This window comes from Zeugodacus cucurbitae, chromosome 2, assembly GCF_028554725.1.
Source record: "Zeugodacus cucurbitae isolate PBARC_wt_2022May chromosome 2, idZeuCucr1.2, whole genome shotgun sequence".
In the NCBI taxonomy this organism is placed as follows: domain Eukaryota; kingdom Metazoa; phylum Arthropoda; class Insecta; order Diptera; family Tephritidae; genus Zeugodacus; species Zeugodacus cucurbitae.
This window is the reverse complement of record NC_071667.1, coordinates 46,202,495-46,225,479: the sequence shown is the minus strand read 5'-3', so window position 1 is coordinate 46,225,479 and position 22,985 is coordinate 46,202,495. Positions and strand designations below refer to the sequence as shown.

The window sequence follows — 22,985 nt, the reverse complement described above, 5'->3', positions numbered from 1 at the left end:
ACTGCTTCTACAATCGCAGTTTGATCTTGATGCAAAAACACTTCTATGTATAAATAAGCGATTTTTTATGCGCCGTACTTCCCAAATTATCAACTTGCATATCTGGTAAATCTTCGCAATAGCGCTATTTTTGGCGATTTTGCAAACTGGTGTTTCGTTGATTTGCAATTTAGGAGTAATTTCAATGCCGAATGTATAGTTTGTGTGCCTATTAACAGGTTGCCAAGTTGCCCCTATTCCAGTTATGCTTTGATGGTGAAAATGAGTGAAATCGGCTGAGGAATTACCATGGTTCTCATATACAATATATAATGATTTTCGTTATTCTATTCATCTTTATGTATATATGGGTCAGTATTGTATGTTATCTTAATAAAATTACATTAATAAATTCCGAGAGTATAAAATGTTCGGTTGCATCCAAACTTAGCCTTTCCTTACTTGTTACAAATTGTTTTGGGCTATCCCAAAGTGTATTCAACAAAGTGAACTAAGTATTTGACATACCCGCTTTTGACAATAAAATAGTAAACAATTCATGTATTTGTTTACATTAACCCGTCTTTTTTAACTTTAACAATATAATATATATTGATAAAATTGTTTGCAATTTGTCAGTTGGAGCACAAAACCTTAGTAAATTGCTTCCATGAGTTGTTTTGCCTAAGCAGAAAGTATTCGGCATTTTCTTTTATTCATTTAAAAAATATTTTTTTTTGGTTTGAAATTTGTTTACTTTTGAATTTCAAAATTTGAATTTTTGAATAAATGTATGGGTTAAATCAATGGCAACAAACATGTCGAATTCGGGTAAAAAAAATGAAATATCCAACCTTATACAATTGAACAATGACAAAAATATTTTAACAAAGCAACAATGACTACCTTCTAAATATTATTATTTTTTGTTTTCTATTTTTTTTAATTTTGTTGTCAACTCATATAAAGTTCTGTTATTGCAATCTTCCGCGCAATTTTTCTATATTTACTTACTTTCTGAACCTTTCTTGGCCATGCTCGAATATTTCAAGACTAAAATTAGCCAGATCGGTGTGGCAGTTCTCGACGTTTTGCGAGACTAACGAACATTATTTTCGTTTTTATAACTATAGAATACAAATTGTTTGTATGGGAGATTAGAAAAATGTGAATTTTAGACTTTTTCAGGCAACTTTTTTTAATTTTTCTCTCCGTAAGAACCATCCTCAATCCCCTGGAATACACACAAAAAATAATTAGTGAAATCGGTCAAGCCGTTTTCATGCTATGTCGTGACAACGGAAAACGGGATTCATTTTTATATATATAGATCTGACTATTGCGATACCAAAAAAATTGTATGAACCCAAGTTCTTTGAAATTGGTCCAGTAGTTCCTGAGATATGGATAAGATAAGATGATACTTTTTCTCTTTTGTGTAACTTCTATATTTTGGACCTGATTTTCAGAGGGGCGAAAGAGGGTAGTGGCAAAATCATATCATAAATTTGATCCGTCAGATATACTATTAAACGACATTAAACAATAATACAAAAAAAATTTATAAAAACCTGTAATCCAAAAATGAGTTTTAGTTTGAGCAAAAATAAATAAAAATCGTAAACATATAATGATTATTTATGATTATTCATTTTTTTTGCTAAAAAATAATGCTTATTTATTCTCTTAATTATTTATTTATTCTTAAATTTATTTATTTTTCTTAAAAATATATATAATGAGTTTTTACAAAATGAATCATTAACGGTGTAGAAAATCATAAAAATGTGAATTTGAAAAATCATGGTGGAAACGGATAGATCGTCCAAAAAGGATTAATATGCTGTCATCCTTTCGTTCTGTGACAATTCTAAGCTACTGACTTTTTAGTTTAAAAATCGGAACGATAATCATTATCTATAATCATAATTTACTGTGCCTGGAGAGAATACATTGGGACAATTTTTTCTGCAATTTGGCGTCGAATCGGTGCGATAATTCAGCATAGTAGATCCCAGTGATCATTTTGCTCTCCTCCAGGTAGTCGGCACAGGTTTGATGGATGAAAATCCAGTGATGCGGATGTTTTTAGTCTCTGGTACATACCAGTAGATTCATATTTTAGACAAGAAACGATCGATCGTTCGGATTGCGCTGAATCAGCATAAAACACTGTTATGAAGTACCGACGTGCCAATATTTCACGTAGGATATCACTCAAGCGTTATTTCTAAAGCGGCAAATACACTTTCAGGCTTTTATGCATACCGGGTCGCAAGTCAGTTCACAATACACTTATGCGACATGTTGTTCATACATCATTCCGTTGCAATCTTTGAAGTGAGTGTACGATATGGCATCAAATGATGAATGTGTGCGCTGTTTGTAAACGCTTTTGGTGTGAACAATTTTATAAAGATTTTTACTTACTCCTCTCCTGTAGGGGTTTCATATACCAGTAAGGGGTTAGGTGGGTTTCAGAGGCTGAAAACAGGAGCATTTTTATACTCTCGCAACAAATGTTGCTAAAGAGAGTATTATAGTTTTGTCCAAAGTGATCAGGGTGAAGAGTGGAGTTCAAATCCGAATGTCTGTCTGTCCGTCCGTCCGTCCGTCCGTCCGTCTGTGCAAGCTGTAACTTGAGTAAAAATTAAGATATCTTAATGAAACTTGGCACACTTATTTCTTGGCACCATAGGAAGGTTGCTTTCGAAAATGAGCAAAATCGGACCTCTGCCACGCCCACAAAATGGCGAAAACCGAAAACACATAAAGTGCCATAACTAAGCCATAATAAAAGCTATGGAAATAAAATTTGGTATGAAGGATCGTACTATGAAGGGGCATATTTGGATGTAATTTTTTTTGGGAAGTGGGCGTGGCCCCGCCCCCTACTAAGTTTGTTATACATATCTCGCATACCGACAGAGCTATATAAACCAAACTTTCTGCGGTCGTTTTTTTAGCCACCTCCTAATACAGTCCAAAAATGAAAGAAATCGGATCATAACCACGCCCACCTCCCATACAAAAGTTAGGTTGAAAATTACTAAAATTGGGTTAACTCACTAACGAAAAACGTCAGAAACACTAAATTTCACATAAGAAATGGCAGATGGAAGCTGCACTCAGATTTTTTTACAAAATGGAAAATGGGCGTGGCGTCGCCCACTTAAGGGTCAAAAATCATATCTCAGGAACTACTCGACCGATTTCAATGAAACTTGGTTTGTAATAGTTTCCTTACATCCCAATGATATGTTGTGAAAATAGGCCAAATCGCCTCACAACCACGCCTACTTCCTATATACCAGAACTTTGAAGACAATGTATAAAATAAGCACTAGTGAAGATATCGGTGTAGAACTATGCACAAATGCTATGTTAATAGTGTGGCAGCCCCATTATAAAAATCGCCGAAATCGGACCATAGATTTTTAAGGCCCCATATATCGAACACGAGGACCTCGGTGCTTCTAACCTAATATTATGGTTTCCAACTTTCAATGGACTTTATATAATATATATGACGAATATGTGGGTCAAATTGTGTATTACATAATATAAATAAAGTTAAATAAATAAATTGCGAGAGTATAAAATGTTCGGTTACACCCGAACTTAGCCCTTCCTTACTTTTTATTTTTTTTTAAACTTCCCTAACCTGAATCACAATAATCCACAACAAACTTCTAGTTAGAGAGATTTCGACTTGTAGAGGTTTTTATTGAAACATTAAATTTTTCAAAATGCTATAAAATCTATATTTTACGATTTATAAAGATAAAGTTTTGCGCATAAGAATTCTGTAATTTTGTTTCTTGCAGCTTGCTATTATTTGTCTCTTTGCGTCTCTATTCCATACCTTAGTTATATGATTTATGCAATCCATAAATGAAAAACGATATATTTTGTGTTCGCCTCCATACGATATAGACTCTTTTAAAATTCTACCTCGATAGTAAAATTTTAAATATTGTATTATGCCCTGGTCGAAAAGTTTGATTTATGGAAGGAATATGTGTCAAGAGTTCGTTTTATGGAAGTTCTGTATATATATATATATATATTTGGCGTAGGAACCGCTTTAAGCGATTATAGCCGAATCCACCAGAGCGCGCCACTCATTCCTCCTTTTTGCTTTTTGGCGCCAACTGGAAACACCAAGTGAAGCCAGGTCACTTTGCACTTGGTCTTTCCACCGGAGTGGAGGTCGTCCTCTTCCGCGGCTTCCTCCAGCGGGTACTGCATCGAATACTTTCAGAGCTGGAGTGTTTTCTTCCATCCGTACAACATGACCTAGCCAGCGTAGCCGCTGTCTTTTTATTCGCTGAACTATGTCAATGTCGTCGTATAAATCGTACAGCTCATCGTTCCATCGTCTGCGGTATTCGCCGTTGCCAATGTTTAGAGGACCATAAATCTTGCGCAAAACCTTTCTCTCGAAAACCCCAAGAGTCGTCTCATCGGATGTTGTCATCGTCCACGCTTCAGCGCCATACATCAGGACGGGAATAATGAGCGACTTATAGAGTTTGATTTTGGTTCGTCGAGAGAGGACTTTGCTTTTCAATTGCCTACTCAGTCCAAAGTAGCACCTGTTGGCAAGAGTGATTCTGCGTTGGATTTCAAGGCTGACATTGTTGGTGTTGTTAATGCTGGTTCCCAGATAAACGAAATTACGAAGAACGTATATACAATCATATATTTCATTTAACTAAGATTCGTATTTAAATGGTATTTTGTGAAATTTGTATTTAAAAATTTTGAAAACTCAGCCGTTAGTACTTCATCTCCGATGATTAGTCCAAAAATGGCTCTAGCCGTGGACATTATAACTCATTATTAAAATAAATAACCCAAAAATATTTCGATAGTAAATGGAAAAATCTAGTTAATGAACGAAGGTAAATATTTATATTATATAAAGGGTGATTTTTTAAGAGCTTGATAACTTTTTAAAAAAAAAAAACGCATAAAATTTGAAACGTTAGATTGGTTCATGACATTTACTTTTTGAAGATAATTTCATTTAAATGTTGACCGCGGCTGCGTCTTAGGTGGTCCATTCGGAAAGTCCAATTTTGGGCAACTTTTTCGAGCATTTCGGCCGGAATAGCCCGAATTTCTTCGGAAATGTTGTCTTCCAAAGCTGGAATAGTTGCTGGCTTATTTCTGTAGACTTTAGACTTGACGTAGCCCCACAAAAAATAGTCTAAAGGCGTTAAATCGCATGATCTTGGTGGCCAACTTACGGGTCCATTTCTTGAGATGAATTGTTCTCCGAAGTTTTCCCTCAAAATGGCCATAGAATCGCGAGCTGTGTGGCATGTAGCGCCATCTTGTTGAAACCACATGTCAACCAAGTTCAGTTCTTCCATTTTTGGCAACAAAAAGTTTGTTAGCATCGAACGATAGCGATCGCCATTCACCGTAACGTTGCGTCCAACAGCATCTTTGAAAAAATACGGTCCAATGATTCCACCAGCGTACAAACCACACCAAACAGTGCATTTTTCGGGATGCATGGGCAGTTCTTGAACGGCTTCTGGTTGCTCTTCACCCCAAATGCGGCAATTTTGCTTATTTACGTAGCCATTCAACCAGAAATGAGCCTCATCGCTGAACAAAATTTGTCGATAAAAACATTTCGAACCGAACACTGATTTTGGTAATAAAATTCAATGATTTGCAAGCGTTGCTCGTTAGTAAGTCTATTCATGATGAAATGTCAAAGCATACTGAGCATCTTTCTCTTTGACACCATGTCTGAAATCCCACGTGATCTGTCAAATACTAATGCATGAAAATCCTAACCTCAAAAAAATCACCCGTTATTACAATTTTTAACAGTTTGAAAAAACTCAAATTTTCGGCATATTTTTATTATAAACCCAAACGATTACCCTCCTCCCGCCCAACCGACGCGAGGGGCGCAAACCGCAAACGAGCGGAATTTGCCGGGTCATGAAAGGCAAGAGATTTTTAAGCGTCGAGATTTCAAACTGCTCAGCTACAGAAAGAAAAATTTCAACAGCTAAGCTTAAAAATTTACAAAAACAAAAGGTTGAAAGTTTTTTCAATGTTACTTATTAAGCGAAGACAAAATAGTTTTTTTAAAGCTAAAGATCGAATCAGACAGGTCAAAAGTGCTGAAATGAGAATTAAAATCATAACATATTTGGCGGAATGGTTCGTTTAACTCAAAATTTGTTCTCGAATATTTTAAAAGTAATGGTCTAAACTGCCTAGATGAACGAAGAGGGACATTAAACTTGATATCAGATAAAAGGAAAGAGCTACAAACTGAACCATTCAGAAGTTTTACTAGAAATATTATGCCTAGCATTTCCCTACGAGTAGTGAGTCTAGGTAGATTTATAAGTTTTAAACGACTAGTATACAATCCCAATCAATCTTGAACCCCAATGTAAATGACCTAGAGCAAAAAGTAAAAATTGTTTTTGAACGGACTCTAGCTTATCAGAATGGGTATGGTAACTAGGATTCCATACCACAGAACCATACTCCAATATAGACCTTACCAATGTTGTAAAAATAGTTTTAGTAATAAACGGATCACTAAATTCTTTAACGTTTAACAAAGCTAAGAGCACCTTTAGCTTTTAAGACTATTGAATTTTCATGAGAATTAAAATTTAGTTTAGGGTTCATAGTAACTCCTACCACCATTGTCCTACTGCGGTCTGCTATTGGACAGATGGGCTTCTGCTGAGCTAAGTAGGCGCTGGTCAGCTGCCAACACATGCTTAGTCACAAGATCCTTCTGGCCTAAGGTTAACCGCGGTAGGTCTGCTGAACTTTTCGCCCTAAGTAAACCTCACCTCTCCTTAGTCGTAGGGGTTCTTACTGGCCATTGCCCCATTGGGATCCACGCTGTAAGGTTAAAAATCTTACCGGATGCTAGCTGTAGAAACTGCATGGAGGAGGATGAGATGGAATCGTCTCATCACTTTCTTCTGGAATGTCCCGCCTTTGCGAGATCAAGAAAGAGATTTCTTGGCTCTCACTTTTTGGAGCAGGCTCGCGAAATAGCGAATATAGAGGTTAAGAATCTCTGCAGATTTGTAGTAGGTTCAGGGCGCTTTGTCGACTCCTAATTTTGTTAATCTAAGGGGGATCCAGGCTTCACAAAGGACTACATTTTAAAGTCTACGTGTGTTTTTCCATTTGGGAAACAGCCTTGCAACCTAACCTAACCTAACCTAGTAACTCCTAAATCAACAAAGCTAGATACTTGGTCTAAACTGAAGTTATTTATTACATAGGGAGAAGGATCAACAGATCTACGGGAAAAGCACATCGTTTTATATTTTTTAAGTTTAAGTGGCATATAATTTTTGTGACACCATGTAACTAAATTATTTAAGTCTGATTGTATCTCAGTTCTTTCGTTATAAGAAGTATATGATTTAAAACGTTTTACATCATCCGCATATAATAAAATGTTTGAAAACTTAATTACGGCTGGTATATTATTAACAAATAATAAGAACAGAATCGGACCGAGATGACTACATTGTGGAACGCCTGAAGGGACCGTAATTGAATCGGATAAAGTATTATTAAATACAACTTGTTGTTTTCTATTATTAAGATATGAAGATACCCAATTAAGAAGTCTTGGTTGAAAACCAATATAATCCAATTTTTGTAAAAGAATTGATTGGTTTACTCTATCGTCGCAACGACGAGCAGAAAAATAGTGACATTTTAATTTTGTTCATACTTGTATGCAGACCTAAAATTTGATGTGCAGCCCAGGCTTTGTATGCCGCTTTATCTTTATTTGTAGTTGTTTTTTGGAGATCCTGTGCGTATTCATCAAAAATTGATGCTCGAACTAGTTAGACCAATAGTTTTTGTATCTAACTACGAGCAAGCTCATTTCCACATGATCAAAACAAAAGTACGAGTCATATTCGGGTCGTAGACATATGAGAGTATCTGTTTACAAAAATGTAGTGCACAATGCTATGGGTACTACTATTAGCTGTTGTAGACTTCCTGCTATACAGTCTGAATGCATATATAAAATACTAGAAGGAGTAAGTGAAATACTAAGCGAATACTGCTCCTAACAACAACATGTTGCCTTTGTACATTTTGTTTCATCTTCATTCGTTGCATCTTTGTCTCGTGGTCTTCCTGATGATGTGACTTTTGAGGACTCCATTACGCGTGATATTGTAAATAGAGCTATGAAAGCTAAGAAGTCACCTCTACACATCATCCACAGCTCTGCTGGTACATTGACTACAATTTCGGTTGTGAAATTTTCCGGCCAGTCACATTTAGCTAAATCTGTTTTATAAAATGATTTTTATTCTATTATTTTACTGATTTTTTCGGAAAAATAATTTTTTTGCTTGTCTAATTAACTTCCTAGTAGTTGTTTAAATATCTAATACTATGCATATATAAAATACTAGAAGGAGTAAGTGAAATACTAAGCGAATACTGCTCCTAACAACAACATGTTGCCTTTGTACATTTTGTTTCATCTTCATTCGTTGCATCTTTGTCTCGTGGTCTTCCTGATGATGTGACTTTTGAGGACTCCATTACGCGTGATATTGTAAATAGAGCTATGAAAGCTAAGAAGTCACCTCTACACATCATCCACAGCTCTGCTGGCACATTGACTACAATTTCGGTTGTGAAATTTTCCGGCCAGTCACATTTAGCTAAATCTGTTTTATAAAATGATTTTTATTCTATTATTTTACTGATTTTTTCGGAAAAATAATTTTTTTGCTTGTCTAATTAACTTCCTAGTAGTTGTTTAAATATCTAATACTAACTATATTATTAATATTTTTGTAGAAATGAACAAAAGAAATGTACTTTGCGTAGTTCAAATTAAATCATTATATCGTGGTTACCCGTGTTATTAGTATGTGATCCCTTAAGTATTATGTCAACCTCAATTGATGTGAAGAAAAACTATCCAAAATATTCCACAGAGGAAATTAGCATATTATAGTGAACATAGTAGACATTAGTGTAACAAATCGAGCCGTGCATAATCCAATGCCCATATACTGTATGCATATGTATATTAATAAGTTAGAATTCGGAATTAAATAATCTCTAGCCATTTCAACAATTGTGTATCCTTTTAGTAAAAATGCGAACTCATTCTTATTGGGATAAAGACTCCTTTATTAAATATTCCAAGAATAACGGCCAAATCGCATTAAAGTTAAATGGACAAGAGTCTGTGATGGCAAATGATTTTACACAGTCACAACATTTACCACAGAATGTTATCATAACCATTGCTGAGGATTAATTTAAGATCACCAAACAAAGAAGTGGCTTTACACATACACGCGCCACTAAACCATTATGTTTATGATTGTGTTGTTGTATTCGTACATGCATATATGGGACTCAATGTGGATAAATGTACGCACGGATGCAGTACTGTTGCTTACATCCGCATTTCTTAGTAGTCACTTCAGTCGTACATGGTAAAAAATTTAGCGCTTATATGGATTATGAGCATCGCGGAAGCGGATTTGCTTTTTCGAAGAATGCTTCACTTTGAAGCTTTTTGGCTTAAGACCACATATGTTAGTTTGTACTTTTTGTATGAAGAGAATATATCTTGGCTCATAGAGTGGAAACTAAATTTTGTAACTATGTTTTTGAAATGAAAGCGCATAAGAGAACTTCATATCCCAGTTGCAGCGAGTGATCATCATCTTTATTTACCAAAATCCAGCTTCTTTGAAAAATCGCACATCTTTTCTTTGCCTGTACCCATGTGAAGACGACTCACGCCAGTTTGTGTTCGCATACGCACTAATGTCCTTCCAACCAGAAAAGCTGTGCTATTCGACTTTCTTTGATGATAAGCATTTCATTTTTATATCCCCTAGCCTGCACACACACGCATTTAAATATCTGTGAATGTATATGAAGATCCTTGAATGTCTTCTAAAAGCCATATGCGTCCGAATCCACTTAGAAGGAATCAAATGTTTATCATCAAACAAATTGTCGTGGCAACATTGACGCAACAAACTTTATGAATAAATGTCATAACTTAAGCTGAGGGTAAAGATAAAATGAAATAAATGTTATTTGAATATTATGAGCGCCAAGGACACTCTAGCCAGCATATAAGTGAAATAGATGTACTTAAGAGATTTATCTATTACATTTAATATAAGCAACTAAAGTTTAGGATGAGCATTAGTGAGAGTTAGAGAAATATTCATTCATAAATTATTTTCAAACATATCGTGTATCTATATTAAAGGAGCGGTTATCTTATTGCTGTTATATTAATTTATATATCCATTCCCTTTAGCTTTTATTATTTAATTTTACTTGACTAATGCAAATGCTGATTTTCTTTTGTGAATAATGACTAATTAATTAAGGACTTATTAATTAAATTATGACCACAAGTTGTCCGCAGCTTCTACTAATTAGAATTATACAAGTATTAATGTGTTTGCATAATGTTTCAAACGGATTTATTTACCAGAAAATTACTTAAAACATAAAAATGTATCTTTTCGCTCTTTAATAGCTCACACTTCGTTGCTTATTTGTGAATTCTTGACCAAAAACAATACTGTAACGTTACTCCTGGATCCATCGCCAGGCATAACTTTGTGAGGAAAATAAACCTCAAAGGCCATACGAAAAATCGCTGATAGAGCCAAAGGCAATCCCAACAATCGAGTTTGAGAAGTGTTTCGACGATTGGAAGAAGCGTTGCTTAAATGTGTAATATCGAATGAAGACTATTTTAAAGGCAGCAATATTAATGTCGATGTATAAATAAATATTATTTTAAAGTCTGGTGTATAGGAAGTAGGCGTGGTTGTGAAGCGATTTGGCTTATTTTCACAACATATCATTGGGATGTAAGGAAACTATTACAAACCAAGTTTCATTGAAATCGGTTGAGTAGTTCCTGAGATATGGTTTTTGACCTATAAGTGGGCGACGCCACGCCCATTTTCCATTTTGTAAAAAAGTCTGAGCGCAGCTTCCATCTGCCATTTCTTATGTGAAATCCACTTTAAGTAATTTTCAACCTAACCTTTGTATGGGAGGTGGGCGTGGTTATTATCCGATTTCTTTCATTTTTGGACTGTATTAGGAAGTGGCTAATAAAACGACTGCAGAAAGTTTGGTTTATATAGCTCTATTGGTTTGCGTGATATGTATAAAAAACCTATTTGGGGGCGGCGCCCAAAAAAAAATTACATCTAAATATACCCCTTCATAGTGCGATCCTTCGTACCAAATTGTATTTCCATAGCTTTATTTATGGCTTAGTTATGGCACTTTATGTGTTTTCGGTTTTAGCCATTTTGCGGGCGTGGCAGTGGTCCGATTTTGCTCATTTTCGAAAGCAAAGAAACCAAGAAATAAGTGTCCCAAGTTTCATCAAGATATCTTAATTTTTACTCAAGTTAGAGCTTGAACAGACGGACGGACAGACAGACATTCATTCGGATTTGAACTCCACTCTTCACCCTGATCACTTTGGTATATATAACTTTATATCTAACTCGTTTAGTTTTAGGACTTAAAAACAACCGTTATGTGAACAAACGCAACTTTTGTTGCGAGAGTATAAAAATGAAAATTATCGTTACTATTGAACACACCTCGTATTTACCTAAAAGTATTTGAAGACCAGGAAATTTTAGCTTGGAGTATTCCTAGACATAATAAGTTTTTATATTCTCGCAACCTGTTGCACAGAGTATAATAGTTTTGTTCACTTAACGGTTGTTTGTATCACCAAGAAATATAAGAGTTAGATATGGGGTTATATAAACATAAATGATCAGGATGACGAGTGGATTTGAAATCCGGATGTCTGTCCGTCCGTCTGTCCGTCTGTCCGTGCAAGCGATAACTTGAGTAAAAATTAAGATATCTTAATGAAACTTGGAACATATGTTCCTTGGCACCCTGAGGAGGTTGATTTCGAAAATGGGCAAAATCGGTCCACTGCCACGCCCACAAAATGGCGGAAACCGAAAACCTATACAGTGTCATAACTAAGCCATAAATAAAGTTATGAAAATGAAATTTAGAACATAGGATCCCATTAAGGAGGGAATGAATGTATTTTTTTTTTTTTTGGAAAAGTGGGCGTGACCCCACCCCCAAATAGGTTTTTTGTATATAACTCGCAAACTAATAAAGCTATAGAAACCAAACTTTCTGCAGTCGTTTATTTTAGCCATTTCCTTATACAGTCCAAAAATGAAAGAAATCGGATATTAACCACGCCCACCTCTCATACAAAGGTTTTGTTGAAAATTACTAAAAGTGCGTTAACTCACTAACGAAAAACGTCAGAAACACCAAATTTTACATAAGAAATGGCAGAAGGAAGCTGCACTGAGATTTTTTTACAAAATGGAAAATGGGCGTGGCGTCACCCACTTATGGGTCAAAAACCATATCTCAGGAACTACTGGACAGATTTCAATGAAATTCGGTATATAATAGTTTCTTGACATCCTGATGACACGTGTGAAAAATGGACGAAATTGGTTCACAACCACGACAGCTTCCCATATAACTCATTTATGAATTTCATCTTATTCCTTCACTTTATAATATATACATTAGGAACCAATGAAAATAGCGAAATAAAACTTTACACAAACACTGTATCATCTGTTGCATCACTTGTGAAAAAATTGTCAAAATCGAACCATGACTTTTCAAGGCCCCTGATATCGAACATGAAGAACTCAGTGCCTAAGGGTAATTTTTCCCCGAAAATATACTTAGGTAAATCCCTCAGATATTTTAATGTAAGTCATTCCCTCTGAATTTTGTTCTTATAACAGTTTCTCTCTGTACCTGAAATGGTAAAAATCGGGTCATAACTTCCCCCAGATCCCATATACCTAATTATAAGTAATATTAAATTAAGTGAGCGTATAGTCTTCGATACATTGTATCTTGGTGGTGAAAACGAGTGACCTTTATTAAATTACATCAATAAATTGCGAGAGTATAAAATGTTCGGTTACACCCGAACTTAGCCCTTCCTTACTTGTTCAATATGTGATTCTCTACGGCAAAAAAAATAAATCCAAGATTTACAGCAAAGATACTGTTTCAGTACCAAATAGGGCTGAAATCAGTTCATAATTCCGCCTACATGTTGTTTAATTATATATTATTATATCTACATAACATTAAGAAATTTTTAATTTATTTCGAGCTGTTTAGTTTTTGTTGCAAAATTGCGAAAACATTTCGAAGACAAATATTTAACCTTAATAAATTACATATGCTTGATATTTACGATACCGCCTAATATATGTCTCTGACCTAACTCTTCCTTAACCCCTCCCCATGCTTGTTATAAATGAAGTCATTCGCCCCCTCTCCATTTAAAATTGTGATTACTAATCCTATTGGGATCGGAAATGAACAACAACAGCACATTGTAGGCTCTAAGTAAGCGTGACGTTAGCCAAAGCACCCGAAAATGCGGTAGTAAGTGACATTAAGCAGAGCGCCAAATATTTGGCCAACTGTGTTTCGCTTACATACTCAATATATAATATATGTAAGTTTGTATATGTGGGACTTTATTTGTATATCTAAATAGTATTTCGAAAACTACGAGTGGCACGAGTGCAAGGATGTTTATGCAGCAAACGCTGACAGCTCGCCACCAGGGAAACATGGAATTCACGCTTGATGTTTGTTGCACAGCATCGTTTGAACAAAAGTTTGCTTATGTGGGAGTGGACTTTCATTTCCGTGTCAAAGCAAATTACTTCCATTGTGGCGCATATGTTTGCCACGTGTTAATCAACGAAACGCAAACCCTTGCTGGGGAATAATTTAAATTATTTGACACCTCTTCGTTCCGTTTATGTGTCGCTTAAGCGCAAAAAGCGCCATAGAAAATGAAATTTGTTACCCCGAGCAACAGAAAGATACACGCGACGTTCCAATTAGATGAGCTTGCATGCAAACACATATACGTATGTAGTTATGCAGATATATGTAAATTAGAATGGTCTCTCTCAGCTCAACACCGAAATACATCGGTCGCGTTAAAGTCATGTACTGAATTTTAAATTTGTGTGCGCCTAATTTCAAAAGATGAATTATATTGCACACGGAAACGCCTTATTTTACCTTAACTTGTACATATGTAGAATATGTTATATGTTGAACATATGTAAATAGATGTATGCCATTTGAGCCTATTGAGCTTATTTACTGCCATTAAATGTTCACGTGCCTACCCGCCTGCTTTGTTGTGTGCTTACCTCGAATGCACCAGTAATAATAAGGAAGATACACTCGCGTGCACTGGAAAGTTTCTATTCACATTGCCCAATATAAGTTTGCTATTTTAAGCGAGGTATCGCCAGAAATCTTGACGTTAGACCATGAAATATGTTTTTGTTCAAAATCACTTTGTAGATTCGGTGAATGTTACTTTTTGCTTCGAAGTTATAATTGATTGGAATCGAGTGATTATATACGGGTGTTATAAGAGAGTTTTCCCTTTCCGATTTTTAAGTTTATCAGTTTTCGGAACCAATCTGCATTGTAGAAAACCTCTAAGTGCATTCCTTTTAAATGGTAGACAATATGAAAAATGATTATGGTATTATGCATATGAAAGTTAGGAGAAATCTTATACCAAATTTATTCATTTTGTGTTTCCATTCATTCATTCATTGTTTCCGCATATTGCGAGTGTTATAATTATATTTCATAAAAATAATTTAGAACTTCTTTATGACTGCCTGTGTTGGATGTTACTGTTAAAGTACGCATGTTTTCGCAAAACCAATAAAGCGGCAGAGGTAAAATAAATAGAAATAAGACTCTTATGACATTGATTTTTATTTGTCGGTTCGACTTTTTTACGCTAACTAATCTAGCCTACATCCAAGTCTTTGAGCATCACGAAAGGAAATAAAGTGAATGCATGTGTAGATGTTTTGCATAAAAAGTTCTGAGAGGAAAGCATTGAGTTATTTAAGCGCGTAATAGGATCTACTCAGTGATTGCGTTGAAGCGTTACGAACCTTAGTGAAAAAAGCAAGCAAAAAATGCTCTGGGTCACCTTTGAGCTATAACACCTAATGTCTGTATGTATATTCGATAGTATGTTTACCATAGAAGAGCCCAGCAATCAATTTAAATAGTTTTACGCTTCTTTACATCTGCTAATAACCGCAAGCATAACTAGTGAGCCAAATGTCTTTTCTCGAAATAAGCAACTAGTATTTTTTACATCTCGATGTTGGGGGCATGGTGTAGGGAGTTAATTGCCAGATTTTGGTCGAAATTCACAAATTTCATATTAATTCAGAAAAGAAACAAAACCAATATTTTTGATTTCAATTATTTTTCAAGATACCCATTTTAATGATTAAAGGAATGAGTGAGTACATAAATGAGTGCATCCTTAAAAATTTCCATATACTGTACAACTAAGAAAAGTCTGAAAGTGTCTAATATTGGATGTGTTATGTGTGTACCAAAAACTAAACCAGTACTTTAGATAAAAAGTATACAATTTTAAATTTCAATTAATAACATAGCATTTCGTGCCTTTTGCTAAGCACATTGAATTTTTGAATGACGTCACAAAGGCATTTATCATGAAATTTAGGATATTTTCCAACATTAAAAACATTGGGAACGGCGAATACCGCAGACGATGGAACGATGAGCTGTACGATTTATACGACGACATTGACATAGTTCAGCGAATAAAAAGACAGCGGCTACGCTGGCTAGGTCTTGTTGTACGGATGGAAGAAAACACTCCAGCTCTGAAAGTATTCGATGCAGTACCCGCTGGAGGAAGCCGCGGAAGAGGACGACCTCCACTCCGGTGGAAAGACCAAGTGCAAAGTGACCTGGCTTCACTTGGTGTTTCCAGTTGGCGCCAAAAAGCAAAAAGGAGGAATGAGTGGCGCGCTCTGGTGGATTCGGCTATAATCGCTTAAAGCGGTTCCTACGCCAAATATATATATATATATGTACGATTGTATTATCAATATACAATATTGTCAGTTTATGGAAAAATATTTCGATATTTATATTAATCTATATTCAATTCAAATATTGTCGTTCGAGAGCTATACAACTGCGCTAAATGCTCCCACATGCGTGTATATTTTACTTTTTACAAAAGTAAAAGTCATTTAAGTTTTATGCCATACGAAAGTATATTGTTAAAGTATTAATATATATATATGCCATAAAAAATTTGTAGGCTCTGGGCGCCTCATTTGCCGGTAAATATACATACAAATGTATTACAGGAGTACCAAGAATTGAGGCCCTTGAATATGGGCATGCGTTTGTATGTGTTCGTTGACATTCACACTGTTATCGTTGACATGATGCTCAAACGCACGACAATATGTCAGCAGGGTGTTGCTTGACAGTGACATATTGCTTTTTTGCTGAATATGCATTCAGCCGTGCTGAGGGGATTGAGTTGAGATAAACATTGAATTCCATGTTTATTGGTATTGTATGTCAAATACCCTGAATATGTAAGTATATATGAGTATATCTTAGCGGAAAATATTTCAACGCAAATTGTTTGAAATTCTTTGTACGTAAAGTTGTGCGAATAGCAGTAAGCAATTAATTACATAGAATATTTTAAAAGGAATTTTTGCATTACACAAATATGCGAGTGCATTAGAAGTGTATGTGTGTATGTAAAAGCAATTTATTTATATTAGTTTAAACTATATAGAAATAATAAATGTGACTTATGAAAATTGAAAATGTGAGAGCCAAAAATACTTTTAAATCACAATAGTAAAATGTCAGGAAAAAAATTTTAAGAGGTGCCGATTTGAATTCCTTCAAATTAAAATTTAAGAACTAGCAATTGTACGAAAATCTCAGTAAACTGTCACTCAAATAGTGACTTAAATGTGAAATTAAATGTATACAATGTAATACAGTTTCTACATAGCAATCCAGATGAAATGCACACATACATTTATATAAATTTATAGCAGTTGGAGAAGTAAATTTATTGAACAAAATCCATAAAATGAAATATTAAACACAGTGTTGTATTTCAAAGCACCTTCAGTTTCGGTTGAATGCAATGATTTTAATATGCATGTCACTGCTAATTTTTCAGAATTTTTTTTTAAGCGGATTATTATATGTACATATATAATACCAATATTTGCAACAAATTAGCATTTCTTAATTGATTATATTTAAAAAAGGTACAAAATATAACAACAGAGTAATTTGAAAAATAAATTTGAGGTCTCCTTTCAACGACATTCAATAGGTGGGCGTTATGCGATATTGAGCAATTAAAAATGTTCTTACCACGCTATTTATAGCTCAGTTGCGGCATCTGTCTTCTTCATAGAACGGAAGTCATGAGTTAAAAATTTGATACTCTCGAAATAGCATAAAGAGAGATGGAAGATGATGAGTTACCTGCCAGGTTACTTATTATAAATATAATTTGGCTAATTTGGGTCGTTAATAGGTAGTTTTATTAACAAATTGTCTTAATTTTTGTGATCGCATTATTTATACTAAAGATGACATGCTGCATTAGCTCCATTCTACGTTCGATGTATCATGCAATATTCGAAATATTTCCTTCAAAGTAAACCAATTGAAATTAGGACATACAGTGGCTCATATTTCACAGCTTATTTATGCAGCGCATATTTCCGATTTTAAAACATTATAACTTAGCGACTATAAGGAATACAATAATAAGACCAGTACCATTAAAAAGATAAACAAGTAAGGAAAGGCTAAGTTCGGGTGCAACCGAACATTTTATACTCTCGCAATTTATTTAGAGATTTACCTATATTTTCGGTGAAAAATTACCCTTAAGCACTGAGTTCTTCATGTTTGATATCACGGCCTTGAAAAGTCATGGTCCGATTTTGACCAAGTGATGTCACAGCTCAAATACAGTATTTGTGTAAAGTTTTATTTCGCTACCTTTATCGGTTCCTTATGTATACATTATCAAGTAAAAGAATCAGAAGGATTCAAAATTGAGTTATATGGGATTTTCCACACATGTCATTAGGGTGCCAAGAAAATATTATATACCGAATTTCATTCGAATCTGTCGAGAAGTTCCTGAGATATGGTTTTTGACCCATAAGTGGGCGACGCCACGCCCATTTTCCATTTTGTAAAAAAATCTCAGTGCAGCTTCCTTCTGCCATTTCTTATGTAAAATTTGGTGTTTCTGGCGTTTCTCGTTAGTGAGTTAACGCACTTTTAGTCATTTTCAACCTAACCTTTGTATGGGAGGTGGGCGTGGTTATTATTCGATTTCTTTCATTTTTGGACTGTATAAGGAAACGGCTTAAAGAAACGACTGCAGGAAGTTTGGTTTATATAGCTTTATTGGTTTGCAAGATATATACAAAAAACCTATTTGGAGGTGGAGTCACACCCACTTTTCCAAAAAAATTACATTCAAATGTGCCCCTCTCTAATGTGATCCTATGTTCCAAATTTTAATTTTTAGTTATAGCTCTTTATGTGTTTTTGGTTATCGCCATTTTGTGGGCGTGGCAGTGGTCCGATTCCGCCCATTTTCGAACTTAACCTTCTTATGGTGCCAAGGAATACGTGTTCCAAGTTTCATTAAGATATCTCAATTTTTACTCAAGTTACAGCTTGCACGGACGGACAGACGGACGGACAGACAGACATCCGGATTTTAACTTTACTCGCCAGCCTGATCACTTTGGTATATATAACCCTATATCTAACTCGTTTAGTTTTAGGACTTACAAACAACCGTTATGTGAGCAAAACTATAATACTCTCTTTACCAACTTTTGTTGCGAGAGTATAAAAATTAGCTTGCATATATTTAGGATATTTTCAGGAAAAAATAGCCATGGGCACTAAAGTCCTCATTCGATATCTGGGGTCTTGAAACGTTAGATACTGATTTCAGTGTTACAAACAACCGCTAGGTGGACACAACTATTATATTATGTATGCAAAGGAAATCAATAATCGTGATTCGGCGAAACCGAGAATGGATACAATTATATTTGGTAGCATAAATTCAATAAATTCATAAATTCAATGTATTCTAAGGTAAAAGAAATAAGATGGGGAAAACCTATTAATATTTGATGAAAAATGTGCCCTTTGCATTTCAATGAGATATCTTGGTTATTTATGGATATTACCGTCATAGGTACTGGATCCTCATGTTCGGTACCTGCAAAGTTATAGTCCGATTAATGTCAATGTTATATACGGGTATAGTTTATACGTGTATAGTTTATAAAATTTTGTTCCGATATCTCCATTTACATTATCTAAGGTGAAAGAATCAGTTCGATTATAAAATTGATATATGGGAAGTGGGCGTAGTTGTAATACGATTTGGCCAATTTTCAAGCTGTACCATCAGGATGCCAAAACATTGTTACAAACTGAATTTTGTTGAAATTGGTCGAGTAGTTTCGGAGATATGGTTTTTGAACCATAAGGGGGCGGAGCCACGCCCATTTAAAAAATTGTATACCAATTTGAGTGTAGCCCTTCTGTGCCATCTTTACCATGAAATCTAACATTTCTGTAGTTTTTCCTTACTGAATTAAAGCTGTTTTAGTAGTTTACAATATAACCTTTGTAAGGGAGGTAGGCGTGGTTATGATCCGATTTCGCCCATTTTTGGAATATATAAGGAATATATTTTGGAATATAAAAGAAACGATTCCAGAAAGTTTGGTTGATATAGCTCAAGCAGTTTACGAGATATGTACAAAAAACTTAGTAGGGGGCGGGGCCACGCCCACTTATCCAAAAAAAGTACATCCAAATATGCCCCTTCATAGTGCGATCCTTTGTACCAAATTTTGTTTTCATAGCTTTATTTATGGCTTAGTTAAGGCACTTTATGTGTTTTCGGTTTTTACCATTTTGTGGGCGTGGCTGTGGTCCGATTTAACTCACTCGAAAGCAACCTTCCTTTGGTGCCAAGGAACACGTGATCCAAATTTCATGAAGATATCTCAATTTTTACTCAAGTTACAGCTTGCACAGACGGACGGACGGACAGACAGACATTCGGATTTGAACTCCACTCGTTACCCTGATCACTTTGGTATATATGACTCTATATCTAACTCGTTTAGTTTTAGGTGTTACAAACAACCGTTATGTGAACAAAACTATATTACTCTCATTGCAACATGTTGCGAGAGTATAAAAGAATCTACTTTAACAAATGCACTTAATTTATTTTAAAAATTATCGGATGGTATGACCTATCTTTGGCGAAATACGGAGCTAAATAAAGAAAACTTGAGAGCAACGATGAAACTTGCACAATCGCACGATATAAATGTCATCGAGAATTTATGTTCAATATTGGAAAATAATGTCCCGAAACCCAAAATTTTTATGAAGGAATGGGACAACATTTCGCCTAATATAACTAAAAATTTGGTGGAATCTCTTCCAAAACTTCTGAAGACTGATATAGATAATATGATTAACATACCAAATATAAAAAAGTACAGAAAACAACATTTCGTATTTAAGTTTTAAAAATTCGAATTCCTGCATAAAATAAGCTGTGACTTATATATGGAAACGGTTACCAATTCTCCGTATATTTAAAATATAAATAAATACATATATGTATGACAATGTCTAGAACGTACCTATGAGAACTGCCCCCGCCACGATGTGAAAATCGTGCTCGGTGATTTCAACGCTAGGGTGGGTAAAGAAGATGTCTTTGGCACAACAGTCGGAAAATTCAGCCTCCATGATGAAACATCGACAAATGGGATGAAGCTGATCGACTTCGCCGGGTCCCGAAATATGGTCGTCTGTAGTACCTTACATCGAATCTCTGTTCAGCAAAGCGCACACGTCAACAAACACAAGGACATCGAAAAGCTGCAATCGCAAGCGACAGTCGAAAGATTTTCTACTCGATTTGCACTCACATATCAAGCTCCTTAAGTACAGCTGCCAACGAAACTATTGGCTTTCGGAAATGTAAAAAAACAGCTGGTATGATGAGAATTGCCGTTTTGTAGTGGAGAGAAAACAGACTGCCTACTTTGCAAAGTTGCGATCGGCCGCAACACGTGGGGGATGGGATAGATACCGTGAGCTGAAGAGGGAAGCGAGACGCATTTCCAGACAAAACAAAGAAAGAGGGCGAAATGTGTGAGTATGAAGAACTTGACAAGCTGGCAGATAGGGGTAATGCTCGAAAATTCTCTGAAATGATGGCAGTGAAAGTAGAACACCAGGAGATGACGAACCCGACTCCTCAATCTATAACGATGGAATAGATGTTCCATTACCATGAAGAAATTCGAATAGCAATTACCCGTTTGAAGAACAACAAAGCAAAGCTGCGGGCCGATGGATTGCCGGCCGAGCTATTCAAATACGGCAGCGAAGAACTGATAAGGTGTATGCTTCAGCTTCTTTGCGAAGTATGGTCGGAAGCAAGCATGCCCGACGATTGGAATCTAAGTGTACTCTGCCCAATCCACAAAAATATCTCCTGTCATTAAACAAACAGTCAGGGCACTCGCATCGTGGCTCAGAATCACTCTTTCCAACAGGCGCTACTATGGACTGAGTAGGCAATAAAAATGAAAAGTTCTCTCTCGAACGAAACTCATTCCCGACCTACTTTATGGTGCAGAATTAATATAGTAAATCCCGGGAGGTTTATAATTCAAATTTTCATTTATTGTTCATTTATCTTTGAATTAAATATCCTTGAAGATACTTTGCTAAGCATTAATTTTCAAAATATTTCAATATGTACATTGCACCAATTAATTTATAAATTTACTAAGGATAGTTAAAAGCAATGAATATGCAGTGTCCTCGCTTAAGTGCCACTGCTAAAGATGTAACAGTTTTGAGGCACCAATGCGGGAAACGCACTTAAATTAATTCCCCATAAGTGCCTCAAGGTACTTACCAAACTTTTTCTCAAATCGTCGATCTGCTGTTTTTTAGATAATGAAAATCACATTTATTTCTTATTTATAACAAAAATACAACACAACAAGTAAGAAAGGGTTAAGTTCGGGTGTAACCGAACATTTTACACTCTTTCAATTTATTTATTGAATTTTATTAGTATAACATACAATTTGACTCACATATTCGGTATAATATGTATGTATAAGGCATAAAATCCAATGAAAGTTTGAAAACCCTAATATTAGGTATGTATATGGGAGCTAGGGAAAGTTATGACCCGATTTCACTTATTTGTGACACGTAGACATATTATTAGAAGAAAAATATTCCCTCTGAATTTCTTCCAAATATCTGAGAGATATTTTCGGTAAAAAAAATTAGTACAATTACTGGGGCCTTGAAAACTTATGGTCCGATTTCGACGATTTTAGAAGAGCGATGCCATACTATAAATGCAGTATTTATGCTATCCTGTTCTTATATGTTCACTAATGCTAACTATATATATTGTAAAGTTAACCATTCAAATCGACAATTTTGAGATTTCTGGTATTTTTATACTCTCGCAACAAAAGTTGCTAAAGTAGGTTCTTCAAAAGTATCTTCTCCTAGCTCCCATATACCTATTTATAGGTTTTTCAAAAATACGGTGAGCTTTATTCCGCATATATGTATTGGTTAAATTTCTTCAATAAATTGCGAGAGTATAAAATGTTCGGTTGCACCCGAACTTAGCCTTTCCTTACTTGTTTCTTACTGAAACAAGTAATTTTTGGAAGTTTTCAACTTAACCTTTGTATGGAAGGTGGGCGTGGTTATAATCCGATTTCCTCAATTTTTGGACTATCTAATGTAGTACATAAAAAACCAATATGTACAAAATATATAAATATGTATGTATATGTTTTACTATTGAATATACTCAGCGCATTCAATGCAAAAAAATATTCAAAGGCAATTAAAAGAGAAAAATTGCTCACAGTTTTTTATTT

At 35.1% G+C, this 22,985-nt stretch overlaps 1 protein-coding gene across 7 annotated transcripts in view; it reads left to right on the top strand.

Annotated features, from left to right (window-relative positions):
• The window catches only part of LOC105212384 (neuropeptide F receptor), an 82,497-nt gene that overhangs the window by 53,066 nt on the left and 6,446 nt on the right, over positions 1 to 22,985 (top strand). The gene's annotated exons all lie outside the window — the stretch shown is intronic.